Consider the following 23,073-nt stretch of genomic DNA (forward strand, 5'->3'; position numbering starts at 1 on the left):
CTTTTTCCCTATACATAAATAGTTTGGGAACAGTGTTTCAAAAGCTCCTGAACATACTGACACTTTCTGGGGGTGCTTGAGATCACCAGTATTTTTGTGATAATACTAAGAAGGTATTTGCCTTTTTTATTCTCATTATCTCATAAGTATACAGTGGAGTTTTCCACAGGATACATGATGTATGGCAGTGCACCAGACTGACTGCAAAAGTAGATATGAAATTCAAGCTGTTTTTAATAAAGCCAGACAGCAAAGAGATTTGCAAAAGAAAAGAAAAAAAAATCAATGCTGTTCATCCCACTAAATGTTTTGAAAAAAATTTTTTTCATATAATTATTTATGTTGACATGTAATGGGCTTATCATTTTCAAATAAAATATATATTTTTTAAATTGCTCGCTTTCAAAGAAATAGTAATATATGATGTTTGTTGTTGTAAATAAATTTAAGTTCTCAGTTTTAATTCCTAATATAGTAAATATTGATAACTATAACTCACATACACAAAACTTTTTGGGATCTTCAGAGAGGTAAGCATGTAAAGGGGTCCTAAGACCAAAAAGTTTGAGAACTATTGCTCTAGAAGACACACAACTCCATCTAATTATGTCTGTCACTACATCACCTCACATTACTACTATGTTTTCTGTTATGAAGACTCAATTCCTTAATTTTCACCCTACAAAGGGTATTTGCTCTAAAACTAGTTGCTATGATATGCCTAAAATTTATTGGGGGGCTGTCCTGGTTTAAAGAGAGAGATTACTGCTCACAATTGTAAAAAAATATATAAAGAATTTTAATTATATGGATTCTACAAGGTTAAGAAGAACATTTCTCTTTGGAGGGAAGCTGGCACTAAGTCTAAGGACCTAAGTTCTTTTTTGAGTGTGATCTTTTTTCCCTTTCATTAATACTTGCCAAGGCTAGAAGCTAGAGTCCTCAATTCCAGTTCCCTGACACCACAGGAAGACTGGGAAAATAATCCTTCCTGGTCAGGGTAGGAAAGCTTGTCATCTTAGAATACACAGAGCTCATCACTTTCTCACCTTACAGATTCTCCATTAGGAATCTCTATGCAGTGATCTCTGACCAATTCTTCCAACAACTTGGAAGCTTAAGTCAGCTCAACAAATTTGGGTACGCTTGAAAGAATGACTCATGGAGGCCACCACAGGAGAAAAAGAAAAGAATATAGCGGATGCTAGCAGTAAATAAATACATACAATACATACATCAGGGAACAACAGATGGGAGAGAAAAAGAAGACTGTAGCTTTAAACAGTTGATGCTAGCTATAAATACATATTTACAAACATACATACAAATGCAAACACCAGGCATCTGGGTTCTCTCTCTCTCTCTCTCTCTCTCATGCTTTCTCAAATAAACAAAATCTTTTTTAAAAAGTAAATGCAGGGCAGCCCAAGTGGCTCAGCGGTTTAGTGCCTCCTTCGGCTGGGGGCGTGATCCTGGGGACCCGGGATTGAGTCCCATGTCAGGCTCCCTGCATGGAGCCTGCTTCTCCCTCTCTCTGTGTCTCTGCCTCAGTCTCTCTCTCTGTGTCTCTCATGAATAAATAAAATAAATCTTAAAAAAAAAAAAAGTAAATGCAAACACCTAGAATTGACTACCCCATCCTCACGAACTCCTGAGCAGCCCTGGATCCTTCTGTATCATGTCTTCTAATCTTTTATTTTATATATATATAATAAAAATATCTTTATTGAGAAAGAGAGTACAAGCAGGGTGAGGGGCAGAGGAAGAAGCAGGCTCCCCACTGAGCATGGAGGCATGGAGCCCAGTGTAGGACTCAATCCCAGGACTCTAGGATCATGACCTGAGCTGAAGGCAGATGCTCAACTGAGCCACCCAGGTGCCCCCTGTCTTTTAATCTTTCATACTCCAAAGCATTTTAACTAGATTGCACTTTTATAAAAATATTATAAAAGAAATCTAAAATTTGTCCACCTTCCTGATAAATTGATACAATAAAGGCTGTACTATTCCAGTTGGCCAAAGCTAAAGCTCAAGAAATTAATGATTTGAAGTTTTTTTTATTTCTTGATACACTTTCCTTTGAAAAAAATTCTTTTTTTTTTTAAGATTTTATTTATTTATTCATGAGAGACACAGCAAGAAAGAGAGGGAGAGACACAGGCAGAGGGAGAAGCAGGCTCCATGCTGGGAGCCTAATGTGGGACTCGATCCTGGGTCTCCAGGATCACACCCTACGCTGATGGCGGCACTAAACCGCCGAGCCACCCGGGCTGCCCTGAAAAAAATTCTTTAAAAAAAAATTCATTCCCCCCCAAAATAAAAGTAAATTAAAAAATTCATTCCCACTTTTTAATTAATCAACAATTACACACTGAACGTAGAAAAGAGAAAGCAAGAGTAAAAGTAACAAGCCACAATCCTCCAAGAGAATTCATCTTTATCCCCAGAAATATGAAAATCACATTGACTTAAGACGCCCCCCCCAACAGCTACTCCAAGCTTTTTCTGTCCTTCCTATTCCTCACTCTTATCGGATAACCCTACTTCTTCTTTGAGAAGACTAACAAACTCTCTTAACTGCAGAATCACTCTATTAAAAATCAAGCCCAATCCCTTATCTTTCTTTCCTTTATTTCTCCTCGTAGCAGAATTCACATTTTTATCACTTCCCTTAAACTAAGCTAGAACACAGTGTTCCTACTTCAGAAAATCTTGGAAATCGATTATTTATAATAAAATAGTATCCAAATTAAATAATTCATTAACTAGGCTAGAGGACAGTGCTTTCTTTTCTTTGTTAAATGACTCCATTGTAGAAAGGTGCAAAGATATTAACATGATTTTAATATCTGGATCTTCATTTTGTTTTTTAAAGCCTCAGATATAATGTTTTTCTTCATTCTATTCCTAGGAGGGTTCTTCCCTGAGGTCATAAGATCAAATCAGACCAGATTAGTAGATTGGTTTTAAAGTAAAAAATGACCACCTGATGCTATTTGGAAGCTAATATGAAACAAGATAGCAATACTGAGTTCAAGCCTCAGGGCCTGTAATACAAGAAGTATTGCCTATTCATACAATAAGAGAACATAATAAGTCTCTGTTTTAAAAAAAGAGACTTATCACTGGCCAGATCATTTGCTTATTTGGAAGAGCATGAAACTCTTGATCTCTGGGTCATGAGTTTGAGCCTCACATCGAGTGTAGAGATTACAAAAAAAAAAAAAAAAACTTAAAAAAAAAAAACTTAAAAAAAAAATAAAAAATAAATTAAAAGAATGATAATCACTGAACTCTACTAGAATCAAAGCAAAATGAATTACTGAAAAAAAAATACCTAAAATGTAAACCTTTAGTCTCTCAAATATTTTGAGGAAAATAAGGTGAAGTCTGGGAAATTCTAATCACTACTTTACCTTTGACAAATATACTTGTTTGGTTTATGTATTTATCACAATACATTTTAAGTACATAGAAAGTATAGAAAATAGGGGACTTCCATTTGCAGCCAATAAGGAGTAACAGGTACAACAGTCACCTACCTGCCTGAATCAAACAGAAACAGACAAAATATATGAAACAACAGTTTCGAAGACTGAACTGCCTGAACGAAAGAACAGTGATCCCTGAGAGATAAGAAACAAGTGAAATGAGTTTTATGAATGGCTCAGCTTATTACCCCGAGACCAGGGCACAGCTCAGGGAGGAGGAACGCAGGTAGAGCCCTGCAGACTATCTTAGTTGAGGAGATGGAGCTGAGAGTTGGAGGAGACCAAGGCAGATACAGTTTGCAGGACAAAGTGCTGGAGAAGAGAAGGCTGCAGAGAGAGCATTCTGGAAATATGTGGTGGGTGCCCCTCAAGTATTCAGCAGAGTACTGATCAATGATTGCATATAAGGGACCATTCAAAGGATTAGAGAGAACACTGTCACTCAAATAGAACAGGAATAGTACCTATTCTTGAATTACATTCAGGAATACCAATCAGAATGGAAAAGCCCCCAATTTACAGAGCCCTGGGTAGAGTATTTAGAAGGGTCCTGCGATGGGCGCCTGGGTGGCCCAGTAGGTTAAGTGTCTGCCTTTGGCTCGGGTCGTGATCCAAGAGTCCTGGGATAGAGCCCCCCCACATCGGGATCCCTGCTTAGCAGACAGCATGCTTCTCCCTCTATCTCTGCCTGCCACTCCCCCTGCTTGCGTTCTCTGTCAAACAAGTAAATAAAAGGGATCCCTGGGTGGCGCAGCGGTTTAGCGCCTGCCTTTGGCCCAGGGCGCGATCCTGGAGACCCGGGATCGAATCCCACATCGGGCTCCCGGTGCATGGAGCCTGCTTCTCCCTCTGCCTGTGTCTCTGCCTCTCTCTCTCTCTGACTATCATAAATAAATAAATAAATAATTAAAAAAAAACAATTAAATAAAAACTTTAGAAAGAAGGGTCTTGGGGGGGCAGCCCTGGTGGCGCAGTGGTTTGGCACCGCCTGCAGCCTGGGGTGTGATCCTGGAGACCCGGGATCGAGTCCCACGTCGGGCTCCCTGTGTGGAGCCTGCTTCTCCCTCTCCCTCTGCCTGTGTCTCTGCCTCTCTCTCTCTGTGTCTATGAATAAATAAATAAAAATCATTAAAAAAAAAAAAAAAAGAAGGGTCTTGGGGAAATAATTACCTTAGATGGAAAATGGGCCCAATCTAACAAATCCTAAATGGGAGACTAAGAAGGGTCAAAGTGTAATGATAACTCAGCTGTGATAGAGAACAAAGAAGAAGAAAAGGATCCAGTACCCACAAGGTAAAATTCACAATACTTAGAACCAAACAACTTTAATGGACACACAAAGAAACAGGTAAATATGACCTATAAAGAGAAGATCAGCTGAAACTTCTACAAAATTGACACATATGTCAGAATTAGCAGACATTGGCATTAAAAGTTATTATACCTGTATTCCATTTTCAAAAAAAATTAAATAGAAACAAGAGAGATATTAAAAGAATATAAATCAAACTTCTAGAGATTAAATGTACAATGTCTTAGATGAAAAATACACTGGATAGGATTAACAGCAAACTAGACAAAACCAAGTAAGAGATGAGTGAACTTGGAAGATACAACAAAAGAAACTATCCAAAGTGAACCAGAAGCAAAAAGAGGGAAAAAGACCGTCCGTGAGTTGTGGGAACACCTTAGGCTGCCTAATATATTTGTAATTTGAGTTTCTCAAAGGAGAGGGAACAGAGACAGAAAAATATTTTTAAAAACAAATTTTTCCAAATTTGATTAAAAAAATAATAAACCCTCAAGTTCAAGATCTTCAATGAACCCCCAAGAAGAACACAAGAAAAACTACACCAAAGCATAATAGTCAAATTGTTCAAACCACTGATAAACAGTATTAAAAGCAGCCAGAAAAAAAAGATACATTACATACACAGGAATAAAGACAAGGATGACAGCAGATTTCTCATTAGAAACAATGCAGTCAACATGATGCAATACCTTTAAGGGAATGAAAAGCAAAAATGGTCAACCTATAATTCTATATTCAGGAAAAAATATCTTTCAAAAACAACGTTCAAATAAAGATATTTTCAGATACACTAAATAATTAATTACTAGCACACCTGCACTAGAAGAAATATTTGAAATAAACCTTTAAAAAAAATGAAATAAACCTTTTGAGGAGGATAATACCAGATGAAAATCTGAATCTGCACAAAGGAATGAAGAGCATTAGAAAGAATAACTACATGGATATTTGTATGAGATTTTTTCTTATTATGTAAATCTCTTTCTAATATAGTTTACTATTGATATAAAAATATAATAACAAAATGGTATGGGGTTCATAGTAAAAGGAGAAAATGTATGACAAAATAGGACAAAATCTGAGAGGAATGAGAAGGGAATATTTCTTCGATTATCTAAGAACTATTGTAAGCTTTTTTGTTTGTTTGTTTATTACAAATTTTTTATACTATAGGTAAAGTGGCATAACATCATTTAAAGGCAAACTATGACAAGCTGAAATGTGTATTACAAGTCCTAAAGCAACCATTAAAACAAAACAAATAAGCCAACAAAGAAATATGAGTAAATGATTAAAAAATAACTCAAAAGAAGACAAAGGAAAAATAAAACTAGATGGGATAAACAGAAAAATAGCAAGACAGTAGATTTAAACCTAACCATACCAATAATCACTTTGAGCATAAATGGTCAATCAAGAGATAGAGATTGTCATTTGCATTAATAAAGCAAAACTCAACTATATGCTGTATAGCACTATACACTTATTAGAATGGTTAAAAATAAAGATTGCTCATACCAGATATTGACAAGGATGTGGAAGAACTCAAAATCTCCTAGGCTTCTGGTGGGATGTAAAATAGCAAAACCATTTTAGAAAACAGTTTGGAAAAAAAAAAAAAGAAAAAAGAAAAGAAAACAGTTTGGCAGTTTCTTAGAAGTTAAACATACTTATATGATCTAAATATTACACTCCTAGATATCCTAACAAAGAAATGAAGCATAAAAAAAAAAAAAAAAGAAATGAAGCATATACCTACAAAACTTGTATATAAATGTTCACAGTGGCTAAGAGCCCCAAACCTGAAATAACCCAAATATATGTCAGCAGGTAAAAAAACAAAGTGTGGTCTAGCCAAAAAACAAAGCGTGTAATACTACTAAGAAGTAAAAGTAATGAGCCTTTGACCACTCAACAGCAAGGATGAAATCTCAAAATAATGATGCTCGGTGAAAGAAATATAAACCCCCACCACAAAAATACTATGTACTACATAATTCCATTTATATAAAAATATTTTAAAATGCTAATTCATCTACTGTAACATAAAGCATTCAGTAGTTGCCTAGGGATGAGGTTAGGTGGAAAGGAGCAGAAGATTTTAGGTTAGGTGGAAAAAAATGATAGATACATTTTTTTTATCTTACTGTGATGACAGTTTCACAGTTGTATACTTATGCCAAAACTTTTTAATTTGTACACCTTAAATACATTTTTATTTACTGATTCAATATATGTAATGATTATAGGCCTATTCAAGTTTTTATTTCTTCTTGAGTCAGTTTTAATAAGTTAGCTTTATTTCTGATTTCTATTATTTCTTCTTTGACCTATGAGTTTACTTAGAAATACACTTCTAAATTTCCAAATATATAGTTATTTTGATCATCTTTTCGTTTAATTTCGATCTTTAAATTGAGAATGAGAATATAGTCTGCTTAAATATACATTCATTGATTTTGTTGAGACTTGTTTTATGAATTCAGTATTTGTACAATTTTTAAAAAACTGCTTAAAAAGAAAGTATATTCTCATCTCTTATGTACAGGACTGTAGAGGCCCACCAAATCAAGCTTGTTGGTCATTTGTTCAAATCTCAAATTTTTTGTCTGTTTGACCTGCAATCACTGGGAAGAACAAGTTAAAATTTCCTGCTTTGTAGATCTACCAATTTTCCTATAGTTGTATATGTATTCTTTCCTCCTATAGTCTGTCTGTAGATTTTGAGGACACAGTACTGGATGCATATGATTTGGAATCATATTATTATATGCTTCCATATAATATAATATAATCAATTATTATAGCTTCCTGGTTAATTATCCTTTTATAATTTTTTGTGATTTTAAAAATTCTTAATAGTGGGGCAGCCCCAGTGGCCCAGTGGTTTAGCACCACCTTCAGCCCAGGGTATGATCCTAGAGACCCAGGATCAAGTCCCACATCAGGCTCCCTGCATGGAGCCTGCTTCTCCCTCTGCCTGTGTCTCTGCCTCTCTCTCTCTGTGTGTCTCTCATAAATAAATAAATAAAATCTTAAAAAAAAATTTAATAATGAATTTTGCCTTCAAGTCAATTTTGCCTTCTAATGCCCTGCCCTACCACCTTTATTTTAGAATATGATTTTTCCATACCTTACTTTCAATCTGATTCTCTTATAAACTGCATAGAGCTGGATTTTTAAATATTCAATCTGATGATGTTCCAGTTATCTATTACCACATAAAAAACTACCCCAAAACTTAGTGGTAAACAACAATCATTTTATTATTCTCATGATACTGTGGGCCACAAATTCTATCAGGGCGTAGGAGAGATAGCAGGTCTCTGATCCACAATGTCTGGGACCTCAGATGGGATGACTTGAATAGATGAAGATGGCTAGGATGTCAACAGGAGCTATTTGTCTGAGACCCCAGTTCTTCTCCAGGTGCTGTTTGCTAGGGCTGGACTGTCCAACATGCTTCCTTCACTCACTCACATGGCTGACAGTTAGTTGATGCTATTTGTTGGTAGCTCACTGGGGCTATCAACCAGTGCCTACATGTGTCCTCTCCATCTGGCTTGGGCTTCTTACAGCATGGTAGCTGGGTTCTGAGTGTGAATACTCCAAAAGGCCTAGGCAGAAGCTGCAAGGCTTCTTATAACCTTGCCTTAGAAGTCTTAGAAAGTGGCATTCAATCGGTCAAGCAAGTCACTAAAGCCAGTCTAGATTCAAGGGGAGGAGAGCAATACACTCCACCTCTGAATGGCAAATAAGAAATTAACAATGGCCACTTTGGAGAAAAGCTACCACATACCACCCTCTGACCCCAAGTTCCTCCCACATGCAAAACACACTCACCCTCTTCTAAGACCTTCAAAAGTCTCATCTCATAATGGCATCAGCTTGATGTCCAGAATCTTGATTATCTAATTCAGGTCCAGGTGAGATTGAGGCTCCTCAGAAGTAGTTCCTCAGGTACAGCTACTGGAGAATAGTTCCTCTTGATCTGAATAAAGAAACAAATTATCTGCTCCCACACACCCAACACACAAATGTATAACACTGAGACTGACTCAGGATAACCACAATTACATTCTCATTCAAAATATGAGGAAGAAGGGAAAGGAACAAGAAACACATAGCAGTTACCGGTCCACAGCAATTCTGAAATTTAATCAGACATATGTCACTGGTTCCTTGATTTCAGCCCAATCCTACTCTTTGAGAGTGATTCTCCAAAACTCTCGGCTCCACCTCTGAGTCATCCTTCCTCTCACATAAGAGATGGTTAATGTTTGCAATAGAGTAGCCTTCTCAGCCTGCTTCCTGCTTGTAGATGATTAGAAGTCCAAAGGTTTCAGTTTTGACTGTCTCTGTTCCTTTTTAATCCAAGCTGAAGCTGCTTGTTAGAACAATTTGTTTAAAAACGTTGTAGAGGGCAGCCTGGGTGGCTCAAGCGGTTTAGCGCTGCCTTTGGCCCGGGGCCTGATCCTGGAGACCCGGGATCAAGTCCTACGATGGGCTCCTTGCATGGTGCCTGCTTCTCCCTCTGCCTGTGTCTCTGCTTCTCTCTCTCCTCTCTGTGTATTCTCAGAAATAAATAAATAAAATATTAAAAAAAAAAAACTTTGTAGATTTCCTGACTCATAGGGTTCACTCCAGGAGACATAGCCATACCAACCTTCTTTATCTTAGGTTCTGTGTTCTGAGACTACCATAAGACTACCCTTAGGAACCTGAAAAGCCCTATTTATTTAACAGAGAAGGTGTAAGAGGGATTCCTTTAAGATCTTTGGACATTTTTTTGTCTAGCTAAAATATTCTATGAGGCACTGCCTTATATCTTTCTGAAATCTTAAAGGGACTTATATTTCAGATCTTAACTCTGAGGCCATATTTTATTGGCAGAATCTTTAATTTTACCTTTGCTTTGAAGCCATTTCTTTGTCACTGGCCATCTAGAGCAACTGGAGATGAGAAAAAGTTTTACTTTATAATATAAAAGATCCTGAGTTTAAAACATTTCCCTTGCAAGTTCTGCTTAAAAACTGAACATAGTTCATTTTTTACCTATTCATCTATATATCATCACAGGGAGTTAGAAGAAGCTAAGTAACACTTTGCCAACATTCTGCCTAGAAATCTCTTTGGATAAATCCAATTCATTGGATATACTTTCTATCTTCCATGTTACCACACTTGACAGTGCTAACAAACCTTGTATCATTATATAACAAAGATTCTGTTATCCAGCCTCCAATAATACTTTTCTTACTATTTCAAAACTTGACTAACAGTCTCCTCAAGGTCCCTTCAGCTTCTTCTACTCACAACTAAGTTCCAAAGCCAATCTAAATTTTAGATTATAGATGCACCTCACTTCCAGGTACCAAATTCTTTTTCAACTATCCATTGCTACAAACAAAATACTCCAGAGCTTAATGTCATAAAACTACAATCATCCTATTATGCATATAATTCTGAGGGTCAAGAATTCAGACAGGGTATAGGCGATAGTTTGTGTCTGCTCCATGACATCTAGGCCTTCAGGTAGGGTGCTCTAATGGCTGAAGATGGCTAGATTGGGTCCATATGCCTGGTGCCTGGGTTTTCTCCATATGATGACTGCAGGCCTGGAATGTCCAAGATGACTTCTTCACTTATTCACATGGCTGGCAGTTGATGTTGGCTATTGACTGGGAGCTCAGCTGCACTTCTCCATCTGGCTTGGGCTTCTCACAGCATGGCAGCTGGGTTCCCAGACTGCTTTCCATGGGAGAGCATTCCAAAAAAACAAGATAGATGGAGGCTGCAAAAACTCCTCATGACCTAGCTTTGAAAGTCCCCAAATGTCATTTCTGGTAACTTCTATTAGTCAAACAAGTCACATGCCAGTCCAGATTCAAGAGGAGTAAAGGAATAAACTTTACCTCTAGGAGGGAAGATAGCATTCTGTAAAGGAAATGAACTAATATCAGCCATCTTGGAAACATGCTACATGTTTAAAAGGCAATCTGCCTTTTAAATGGAAAGTGTAATTCACTTTAGTATGATTATCAACACATTTGAATTAATTTCTACCATCTTTTACTATGCTTTCTATTTATCCTTTATTTTATATGATATTACATTTTCCTATCCTGCTTTCTATTAGATTGAACAAGTACACAAATCATAAACTCAATGAATTATCACAAAGTGAAACAACCATGTAACTACCACCAGGCCAATAAATCCAGCACCCTATAAACCTCTTTCATCCTCCCTCCCAATCACTGTCCTTTCCCTCACTATCATGATTTTTAACTCTGTATGTTAGGGTTTTTAGCTTTATATAAATGAAATCATACAATACATATTCTTTTGTGTCTGGCCTCCTTCATTCAGCATTATCTTTTTTTGATCATGATCTTGTGCATAGCAACAATTTATTCATTTCCATTGCTTCATAGTCCATTGTGAATATGCCATAATTTATCCATTCTATCATTAATGCTGTTCATGGAGTTTTAAGTTTCGATGACTGTATTTTTTAAAGTTCTATTAAAAAATAAAATCTTCAGGGCACTTTTGGTTGTGGGAATCCTGTATGGCCTATATTAAAGATATTCCTATAGAGAAGTTTTGCATTTGCTTCAGCTTGATGCCATGCAACTGTTACTGACTCAGGACCACTTTATGTTAATTTCTCAGCTTTGGGTTTCCTAAACTGCAGAAAAAGAGGGACATTCTATTATTCTTTTAAAAGATTTTTTAATTTATGTATTCATGAGAGACAGAGGCGGGGGGCAGAGACACAGCCAGAGGAAGAAGCAGGCTCCATGCAGGGAGCCCAATGTGGGACTCAATCCGGGTCTCCAGGATCACACCCTGGGCTGAAGGTGGCGCTAAACCGCTGAGCCACCCAGGCTGCCCAAAGAGGGACATTCTAAACCAAAACTATAGGACATAAATTCTCAGAAGAAACTTTTTCACTTAGAACTCATATACTGTGCATAAACTCATGTAACTGTGTGACATCACATGACTACACAGATGTTTTTCTAGATCATCTTTTCAATGGTTAGACAACCTTTTGAGGAGCCCAGCTTTATGGAGGGAAGGCATGAAAGTCTCCTGTTCTGTATGGCTATTAAAACAGAAGCCTCTTCATTACCAGGGCCAGCCATAGTTTTAACTTATGTACTTACCAGTTTTGCTTGTTTATTTATTTATTTAGTTAGCTAGTTAGTTAGTTAATTTGACAGATCCTGCCGCAGGTTTATTTGTACAAATAGCACAGGAGGACACCAGGCCCATGCAGACAGAAGCCCAGGGGTCATACCAGTCCTTCCGTCCTCACATGGCAGGCAGAAGCCTCTACACTGGAGCCTTTGTGGGGACCTGGGCACCTTTGGGAGCCTGTGCTGCAGGAGTAGGAGCAAGAGCCGGAGCCGGGGTTGCAGCTGCAGCCTGGGCCTTGGTTTGAGCCTTGGCCTTGGCCTTTGGCCTGCAGAGCCTGAGACCTTTGGCAATGCAGACATGAGCACGTTTCCCAAGTTTGGGGTAAGTGATGTAGGCAAGTTGATTGAGCTTGCGGCTGCCGCCTGTTAGGATCTTGGGCTTAACCTCCTAGGGCTTGACAAGGCCTTGATAGCCTCAGCACGTGCAGTCATGGCCTTGGCATTGTTGGTCTGCATCTTCTTCAGGCCCTTCTTGTTGTGCTTCTTGACAAAGCACATGTTCCTCAGGAACTTGGGGTCTACCCCCTTAAGAGATTTATAGTATTTATACTTAAGAGTTTATAGTATTTATAGCTCTCTCTTGCCTGATAAATTTGCTTGATTCTTCATATTTGTGTCTATTTAATACAATACTTTGTACATAATATATATCAAATAAATAATTTTAATATTTCATGTTTTTTAAAATTTATTTATTTATGATAGTCACACACAGATAGAGAGAGAGAGAGAGAGAGAGAGGCAGAGACAGAGGCAGAGGGAGAAGCAGGCTCCGTGCACCGGGAGCCCGACGTGGGATTCGATCCCGGATCTCCAGGATTGCGCCCTGGGCCAAAGGCAGGCGCGAAACCGCTGCGCCACCCAGGGATCCCCCAGCACAAGGATTTAAAAGTCATCACACAAACACTAAAATTCAGCCTTGGAAATTACTAGTATAAATTAGAACTAAGAGTAAAAGGGGAAGTAGATCAAAATACCAAGTTTGTCTTAAAACTCTTCAAAAGAAATTCTTACTTTTATCTCTCTCTAGATAATTCTCCTCAATTTTTTTCTTAAAACAGATAATTTGACATTTTCAATGCTTTTATACTTTCATTTTACAGAGACTCTGAAATAAACATAGTACTACCATTCATTCAACCATAAAGGCTAGAAACTCATCCTCTCTCTTATTACACAGAGCATCCACTCCAACACACAAATGTCACCAAATTACATCAATTCTACCATTTTAATATCTCTCTCATTAGATTTCCTCTATTTCCTGTCATAGGAAAGGCCTTTATCCTTACTTAGATAACTACAACAGCCTGTTTCTCTGACTTCAACACTACCCTCACCCCCACCTCTAATATATTATACACACTAATATCCAAATCTAATAAGGCTAATGTAAACTCAATAAACTGGAAAGAATGCGTGTACACACACACACACACACACACAAATCCTTTCTTAAATTGGTATTTTCTGCTCATCTTATTTTACAATCCATTTTTAAATTTTCACTTAAAACAGAATGGTCATTTAAAAAAAACCCTAATGGGAAACCTGGGTGGCTCAGTTGTTGAGCCTCTGCCTTTGGCTCAGGGTGTGACCCCAGGGTCCTGGGATCGAGTCCACATCACGATCCCCACAGGGAGCCTGCTTCTCCCTCTGCCTATGTCTCTGCCTCTCTTTCTCTCTCTCTCATGAATAAATAAATAAAATCTTTTTAAAAAATAAAAATAAATAAAAACTATTTATATGTAAAATTATAACTATACGGGCACCTGTGTGGCACAGTTGGTTACAGTTGGTTAACTGTCTGACTCTTGGTTTCAGGTCAAGTCATGATCTCGGGGTCATGAGATCAAGCTCCGTGTTGGGCGCCATGTTTGGCGTGGAGTCTGCTTAAGATTCTCTCTCCCCTCTCCCTCTGGTCCTCCCCACTGCATACTCTAAAATAAATAAATCTTTAAAAAATTAAAACTATGTTATCTTTGTTAATATAAAATCATCTTTGTTTCATCTTTTATGGTATTTATTACATTCTTATTTGAATAAGTTACTATATAATTTATTAATTCTATTTCTATCTAAAACCTTCTGAGTATATTTATTGTTTTTTTTTTAAGATTTTTTATTTATTTATTCATGAGAGATACAGAGAGAGAGAGGCAAAGACATAGGCAGAGGGAGAAGCAGGCTCCATGCAGGAAGCCCAATGCGGGACTTGATCCTGGGATTCCGGGATCACGCCCTGAGCCAAAGGCAGACGCTCAACCATTGAGCCACCCAGGCATCCCTATTTATTCTATTTTATTCAAGCTTTGGATGCCTCCTCCACCACTATTCCTACCCTCAGTATCTAGCTCAGTATCATTATTAAATAAGATATTCAATGATTATGAGTGATTTATCCAGATAAGGTTACCTTGATAAAAATATGTCCATTATGCTCTACTTAAACCTCTCTGAGATGACACTTTAGTTCAGGGCTCTTCCCAAGTGTGATTCTTCAGCATATCCTTTGATTCTGTGAATTACTCTTATTATCCTTATAATATCCTCCTCCCCCTACCCACCCTTTCTTTTTTTAAGTTAACTTGTGACCGAAGAATACCTAACTAATAAAGGCTAGAACACTTTGTAATTGCTCAACAGACATTTGTTGTGCAAAATTGTGAAAGGAATGTACTGAGAAGGAAGAAATGGATATAGACAAGAAACAGGAATATATTGAAATAGGAAAATACTGACTATACCGACAGTAGATCACTATACCAAAACAATTATCTTCATTTTGGACAAACTTTCGCCTATTACTCTCATCCCAACAACTGTTCTGGCCAAAGGCTTTGAAGTCATCTTTAACTCTTCTCTTTCTTTCAAACACTAGTCAAAGCTATTAGCATATCTGGTTTGCTCTACTTTTGAAATACATGCAGAATCTAACCATTTCTCCCACCTTCACTGCTATTATCAGATCCAAACTATCATCGTCTCTCATCTGGTCATTGCAGTAACCTCCTAACTGGTCTTCGTACTACCACTCCTGATCTCCTTCAGTCTGTTCTCAACCTTGCAGCCAAAATGATCTTGTTAAAACTTAGGTCAGGGACACATGGGTAGTGTGTGTCTACCCACACTACCACAGACGTCAGTGATTGAGCATCTGCCTTCAGCTCAGGGCATGATCCTGGGGTCCTGGGATTGAGTCCCACATCGGTCTTCCCACAGGGAGCCTGCTTCTCCATGTCTCTGCCTCTCTGTGTGTCTCATGAGTAAATAAATAAAGTCTTTGAAAAGCAACAACAACAACAACCAAACCAACTTAGGTCAGATCATGCCACCTTGCTAGAAACTTCCCAATGATTTTAACTATCTCATTTAGAACAAAAGCCAAAGCCTAAAATCCTTAATATAACCAATTAAGACAATGTATGAAATACCTCCATTATCTTCTGGCCTCATCTATACAATCTCTCCATCTTTGACTCTACTCCAGCTACACCGGGCTCCTTGCTATTCCTTAAAATCACTGGTATACCTGTCCCTCAGAACCTCTGCACTTACTGTACTCTCTGCCAGAATACTATTTCCTTGCTCTCTTATAAAAAGCAATTCTGTGGGACCCCTGGGTGGCGCAGCGGTTTAGCACATGCTCCCAGTGCATGGAGCCTGCTTCTCCCTCTGCCTATGTCTCTGCACCTCTCTCTCTCTCTCTCTGTGACTATCATAAATAAATAAAAATTAAAAAAAATTAAAAAAAAAAAAGCAATTCTGTTAAGGTCATGCCATTCAATTATGTCATTTCTTCCTCTCCTAGCTACTGCCATTTATTAAATTCATCTCTCTCAGATTCTAGCCATCCTAAATTCCACCATTAACCTGGGCTTGGCAGAGGAAAGGTAAGTGGAAATTGTTGGGTGGGGCTTCTGGGAAGGTCCCTCCTTTTTTTTTTTTCCCTTCCTCCTTCTTGACAGTGACAATACAGAAACAATGCCTTGAGCTCCAGCAGTTATCTTGAACCATGAAAGGATGGAAGCAACATACTAAGAATAATGGAGCAAAATGACAGGAGTCTGGGTCCCTAATCTTTGCAGAGTTACCATACCAACCTCGTAATGCTTATTATCCCTATATTTCTTTGTACATATGTACATTTTGAGGGTTACAGGTGGGCAGAATTAATAAATCACGCATATAACTTACTCAGAATGTAATAAATACCATAAATACTAAAAAAGATGTGAAACAATGATGACTTTACATGAACAAAGATAGCATATTTTATGAGAAAATAAACCCATGTGCATATAAACCATGGTTATTAATGGTTATTGTCAAATGCAGCTAAATCTAATTTCAAGTTTTTCCAAGGTTCCATTAATAAGAAAGCAGTAGAAACTGGATATTAAGTAGACAACTAGAAGTTCTGCAACACTGGGTGATTTTAACAATGTATGTGGGTGGCCCATGAAGAACTGACCTTCAAGTTCTTTCATTTTATCTCTAATGATATTCTCCTTCATTCTATCTCAGCTAACCATTACCAAGGTCATACCTCAGCTGTTATCATCACCAGAAATTATTCCATCTCCAAAAGAGCTTATTTGGGTAATTTGCTCTCTGGCCTCTCCTTTTAGCTTGCTTGTTCAATTACTCCTACTATCTCACATTGACTTTAGCTCACTGATCCTTTCACTACCAATTTGTTGGCCATCTTTTTTATTCCTTTTCCTCCTTATCCATGATTTCTTACCTTACATCCCATGAATCACTACTGTAATTACCCTTTACATCCTCTGAGCCCCATAACAGTATATCCAATTTGTCTACTAGTTATCCTCATTCAGATGTTCCACAGACATCTTAAACTCAACATGTCTAAAATTAATGTACCTTCTCCCACCACTATTTTTTACCTCCTATGTTGGTTAATGGCACCACCATCCACCCAGATGTCCTAACTGGCCATAACTCACTTCCCTCTTTTACTCTTCCCTATAATAACCAGAGCCTCATTCTACCTATGAGGTAACTCTAAAAAAAAATCCATCTTCATCTTTCCAGTCCCATCATTAGGGCTCTAGTTTGTGCTTCCAAATCTGAAACAGATTACTAACCAATCTTTCTGTATATAATACTAACTGCTTCTACTCTAATGCATTTTCCCCATTCTCCGTACTGCATCCAAGGTAATCTAAAATACAAATCAAATCATGGCACTCTCCTATTAGCTCATAAATACCAAGGAACACTTCAGGCACCTCAGCAGCCCCCAAGGAGTGCAGAGACTAAAGCTGCCAGGGCATTTCACTCCCTCAGGTTAAGTCATGGGGAACATGGCTATCAGCAGCTCCAAAGTAATCACGGAAAGTAAAAAATTTCAATTTGATGCATTTAAATAGATACCATTATTATTCAATATATTCATTTCCCCTCCCTGGTAGAGGATTTTCCCACCTAGTTGTCAGGCTTGGCCATGACTTGCTGTAGCCAAAGAAATACAAGGAAATTACACATTTTACTTTCTGAACAGAAGCTTTCAGAGTAATTCTCATTTCCCTCTACCACAAGGTTAATGTCTCAGACAAGAGCTGCAACTCTTGCCTGGGTCCTGGAAATGGGCCATATGGTAAATTTGCAGCATTAGCAAAAAATTAATCCTTGTTATTATAGCCATTAAAATTGGAGGATTTTTTGTTACCACAACATAACCTAGCCTAAACTGACTTATGTATCATAAAAAAGGATCTCAACTACCCTGGTCTTGATCACATCTTTTGCTAAAACCCTTAAGTGACACTCATGTGTTACTATCATAATATAAAGGCTCCTTTTGACACGGTCCTGCTCATCTCTCCAGTCTCATTTCCTGGGACTCCCCTTTATATTCCCCTTTATATTCCATATTGTAATACTGGATTATTTTAAGATTTCTCAATCATATTGGTCATTCTGTCCATTTATTTACAGATGCCCATCCCAAACCACCCAAAATATCTATACTTTCACTTAAACAGGGCTTCCGCTGTGGAGGTTCATATAAATCTGCCCCCTTAAACACAACTGGTTGCTCCACCACAGGATTTTAAACATTGTCTAGGGATCCCTGGGTGGTGCGGCGGTTTGGCGCCTGCCTTTGACCCAGGGCACGATCCTGGAGACCCGGGATCGAATCCCACATCGGGCTCCCGGTGCATGGAGCCTGCTTCTCCCTCTGCCTGTGTCTCTGCCTCTCTCTCTCAATCTGTGACTATCATAAATAAATAAAAATTAAAAAAAAAAGACCATTTAAAAAAAAAATAAACATTGTCTATTAGCCATTATCTTGCTATGGACATAGCATGGAGAGTGCCATGATTGGATTTATATATATTATATATAACTTCAACTATATTGTGGCTTCCTTAAGAGAAAAGACCATGTCCTTCTCATCTTTGGAGTCCAAGAATCTAATGCAGTGCTTGGCACATAATAGAGGATTGATATAAGCTTATACAGTACTAATACAGTCTTTTTCCAGCAAAGTTGGATACAAAGATGAGACAGGCCCTTCTATCATGTTAATAGATAATACAGAAAATCTAACCTATCCCACTCTTATTTTGCTTCTATTTTTCTTTGTCAAGAATAATCTTCCAGATTGGAAAGAGCAGAACACATATGATTAAGAGGAAACTGAAGCCTGAGACAAAAGAAAAGATAATAAAAGAGCATTAAGTAGCTTTTTAGTACATTCTAGAATCAAATAAATTACAGCCTAAAATATTGAGATCTCCATGGTATCTCATGGTAAACAGAAGTTAGAAGACTAGAAACGAGAAAATTTTATTTCAATTTTCTCAAAGGAAAAAAAGAGAGATATGGGGTAGCCCAGGTGGCTCAGCGGTTTAGCACCCCCTTCAGCCCAGGGCATGATCCTGGAGACCCGGGATCGAGTCCCACGTCGGGCTCCCTGCATGGAGCCTGCTTCTCCCTCTGCCTGTGTCTCTCATGAATAAATAAATAAAATCTGAAAAAGAAGAAAGAAAGAAAGAAAGAAAGAAAGAAAGAAAGAAAGAAAGAAAGAAAGAAAGAAAGGAAGGAAGGAAGGAAGGAAGGAAGGAAGGAAGGAAGGAAGGAAGAAAGAAAGAAAGAAAGAAAGAAAGAAAGAAAGAAAGAAAGAAAGAAAAAGAAAGAAAGAAAGAAAAGAAAAGAAAGAGAAAAAGAAAAGAAAGAAAAGAAAAGAAAGAAAAGAAAAGAAAAGAAAAGAAAAGAAAAGAAAAGAAAAGAAAGATTAAATTCTAGGAACTAGGGATCCCTGGGTGGTGCAGCGGTTTAGCGCCTGCCTTTGGCCCAGGGCGCAATCCTGGAGACCCGGGATCGAATCCCACATCGGGCTCCCGGTGCATGGGGCCTGCTTCTCCCTCTGCCTATGTCTCTGCCTCTCTCTCTCTCTCTGTGTGTGACTATCATAAATAAATAAAAATTTAAAAAATATATTAAAAATAAAATAAAATAAATTCTAGGAACAAATAAATAAATTAATTAATAAATTAATTAATTCTAGGAACTATAGAGTAAGAGTTTAACAAGGATTCCCTGCAAAATTCTATGTCAGCCTATGGCAAAGTAAGGAAAGGGTGCAGAGAGCATCAAAAGCTAGAATGGATTCAATAAGGAAAAAATCATGCTGACCTAATTTTACTTTTGGTAAAATTTGAGATCAGACAAGTAACAGAGTAGGCCAAATACATCTTACCGAAATCAAAATAAGATTTCTTATATTAGTCAGGTAAAGATTTAAAATTGGTGGGCAGCCCTGGTGGTGCAGCGGTTTGGCGCTGCCTGCAGCCCAGGGTGTGATCCTGGAGACCCGGGATCGAGTCCCACATCTGGCTCCTTGCATGGAGCCTGCTTCTCCCTCTGCCTATGTCTCTGCCTCTCTCTCTGTGTGTCTCTCATGAATAAATAAATAAAATCTTAAAAAAAAAAAGATTTAAAATTGGTTAAACAACCATCCTTGGATTATTAATCAATAGCTTAATCTCAATCCAGATGGAAGGCTCTAATGTTATCATAGAACTCTGTATTTGGCCTTACTTTGGTAGATGTTTATCAACACCCAAAATTTAAAAGGCAGCTTGCACATTTTCATGGTTTTTTTTTTTTTTTAAGATTTTATTTATTTATTCATGACGGACACACAAAGAGAGAGGCAGAGACACAGGCAGAGGGAGAAGCAGGCTCCTCACAGAGAGCCTGACGTGGCACTCGATCCCGGGTCTCCAGGATCAGGCCCTGGGCTGAAAGCAGCGCTAAACCTCTGAGCCACCGGGCTGCCCTTGCTAGTGTTTAAACCTGGGAAGATTAGATAAGGCCATGAAAGATATAATTAAAAAATAAAAAATATCTGAACAGGCAGAAACAATGGACTGAAAATTAAAAATGAAATTTATCAAGGATGAATATAAATGCAGTTATCTAAAAAGAATATTCTACTGGTAAGAAATCAATTTTAACAGTTGATGATTAGTTAAGAATTTAGTTGTGTTAAATAACAAAAAATCAACTGAATAAATTTAAAGATCAAATTGGGCTTTATTTAATGATTTATGAATTGAGTATCATCCCATCTAGCAAACAGAAAGAAGCTCCAAAGAGCTACAGAAAAGGAAAGAAGCTCCAAAGAGCTACAGAAAAGGAAAGGTTTGGGGGGACCTGAGTGGCTCAGTCAGTAAAGAATTAGGCTCTTAGTTTTGGCTTGGGTCGTGGGATTGAGCCCAGAGTCGGGTTCCACACTCAGCATGCAGTCTGCTCATCCCTCTCTCCCTGTTCCCCCCACACCCTGCTCGTGCTTACACACATTTTCTCTTTCTCAAATAGATAAATAAAATATTTTAAAAAGAAAAGAAAAAGGTTTTTAAAGGCAGAGAGGGAATGAGAAAAGGAAGTCATTAATAAAAAAAAAATTATTATTTCTGACAAGGTCTCTTTCCTTTGGGAGAATATCAGGGTCTATTAGGCAGGATAACTACACTGGTGCTGACTAGGAAATTCCAGACTGACCATTAAGACTACATTCCTGAGGAAGGTCAAAACTGCAATTAGGTTAAGTATTAAATCTCAGTTTGGTGACATGGGCTTAGTACAAGTGACTCCATTTTTTAGCTGTTGTTTCTTTTTAACAATTGAGCGTAAGTTCAAGATAAGCCCTCATTATGAGGTATCAGCTTAAGAAGACTAAACAAACTCAGTTAACAAAATAACACTACAGTGACCTGAAAAAAGAAGAAAACTGCTACAGGTCACGCAACAACCTAAAGCCATAATTTGGTATATGACCTCTTACAGGCTACACTTATCACATATAATAAATCCAGAAAAGGATAGCCAGGAAGGTGGTAACAGTACTGGCAAACTAAATCATATGAAGAGCAACTAAGACAATCAGGAACAATTTCCACAAAGATGTGAGGCTGGAAAAGGAACATTAGAACTGCTTCCAAGTATAGAAATGACTGTTAGATCAAAGGGTAGGAATTATGCTTTTACATATTTTTTTAGAGATTTTATTTATTTATTAGAGACACAGAACGAGAGAGAGAGAGAGAGAGAGAGAGAGAGAGAGAGGGAGGGAGAGGGAGAGGCAGAGATAGGCAGAGGGGGCTGCCCTGCTTTTACATATTTTAAACATTCTCCATGCACACAGTTCCAAGTTTTTCATATAATAAATGCTCAAATATTTGAAGTTCAAGATCAACTTACTTGTTGATGGCTAAGCCAACAAAGATGGTAGTTATGAGTATCTGAGGTGTTCTGAATGACAATTCAACAAAAGGGTACAGTTGGAGGAAGAATGCTGAAAAATCAAAGTAACAGTATTTAAAAGCCTTAACTGAAGTGAGCAACAGAGGATACGTAAGGCATATTACCCTAAAATTTAGAATTTGATAACATTCTCTATCACACCACTCATTATATTTCAGTCCCTTTTCCAAATGAAAGGGATATTTCAGTCCCTTTTCCAAATATTTCCCACAATGGAAAGTCATTTTCTTTTTTTTGGGGGGGGGGGGGTCATTGTTTTCACTCTTTACAAAGTGAAACCTGAGGCTGCTAGAAGCTATTTGCTTTGCACCAAAAGTATAACAATGATTAACCTTGAATAAGAACCCCAAGCTTTTCACTCACAAACTTCTTGTTAAAACCACTGGACTCATTAGGGAGGCAGTAAACAAGTACAGCACTTAACTTAGCAACTCAACCCCAGTTTGGTAATAATTTTGGTTTCACTTTTGTTACTTTGTCATCCAATCTTGAAATCCACAAAGAGTAAGCCTGTATTAAAACTTCAAAACATGTAAGAAATTTTATTTCTTAAAGCCTAGAAGCAAAAACAAAACAAAACAAAAAATAAGATGTGAAACAAAAGATCTGTCTCTCTCAAAGAGGGAGGCTGCTTAAGTTGTAGCCTTGGCACTATCAGATCTATCATAAGCCAAATCTTGGCCATCAGGGTTTATACACCACATCGTTTCTCCGGAAACCTAAGTGGCTTCCTTTGTGCATCAGAGATTTGGTGCAAAGCTGTAGCAAGTTAATGCCAGAAGGCAATGAGAAAAAGGTAATGTTGGTAAAGGAAAATGAGGTTTTCGTGTATATGAAGAAGTACATTGTTTTACAATTCATTTTTTTATATATGTACTAAAACATGGTATTAGCTTCTCAGAAAACTGAAAAAAGTCCAGAGTGGCACAGGACTTGATGGTGTCTGAGGAACAGCTACACCAGGATTTCAAAATAGCAAAATGCTAGTCAGTTCTAGTTGAAAAGCTATAAAGGAATGTCCTAACAAGTGCCCACGCTCACAACTTCCTTCCCAAGGAAGCTCATTTACATTATAATGGTTGCCAAGGTTACTTTAATTCCATCACCCCTCCTTTCTCCAGTTGCTAATCTGGAGCACCGGACTGGGTGGTACACATTAACAACCAAAACCTCAATTAAGACTAACTCAAAATTCAGGCTACTCAAAAGTTGATGACCTTCAAAAGGAAGAGTAGTTTTAGCAACAAAAATTGCAGAAAGG

At 37.8% G+C, this 23,073-nt stretch overlaps 1 protein-coding gene across 5 annotated transcripts in view; it reads right to left on the reverse strand.

The window, feature by feature from the left end:
* The window catches only part of AHCYL2 (adenosylhomocysteinase like 2), a 165,361-nt gene that overhangs the window by 118,502 nt on the left and 23,786 nt on the right, over positions 1-23,073 (reverse strand). Inside the window, exons 1-2 of one of the 5 annotated variants that reach the window (XM_055307406.1) lie at positions 8,938-9,343; positions 8,647-8,794 (exon numbers count right to left, since the gene is read on the reverse strand). The exons of 2 other annotated variants lie outside the window; for them this stretch is intronic. The gene's annotated coding sequence lies outside the window, so the exon portion shown is untranslated. Of the gene's footprint in view, positions 1-8,646; positions 9,344-23,073 lie in introns of those variants that run through there. 2 more of the 5 variants (XM_055307405.1, XM_055307412.1) reach the window with 2 other exon arrangements.

Source organism: Nyctereutes procyonoides, unplaced genomic scaffold, assembly GCF_905146905.1.
Source record: "Nyctereutes procyonoides isolate TBG_1078 unplaced genomic scaffold, NYPRO_anot_genome, whole genome shotgun sequence".
In the NCBI taxonomy this organism is placed as follows: domain Eukaryota; kingdom Metazoa; phylum Chordata; class Mammalia; order Carnivora; family Canidae; genus Nyctereutes; species Nyctereutes procyonoides.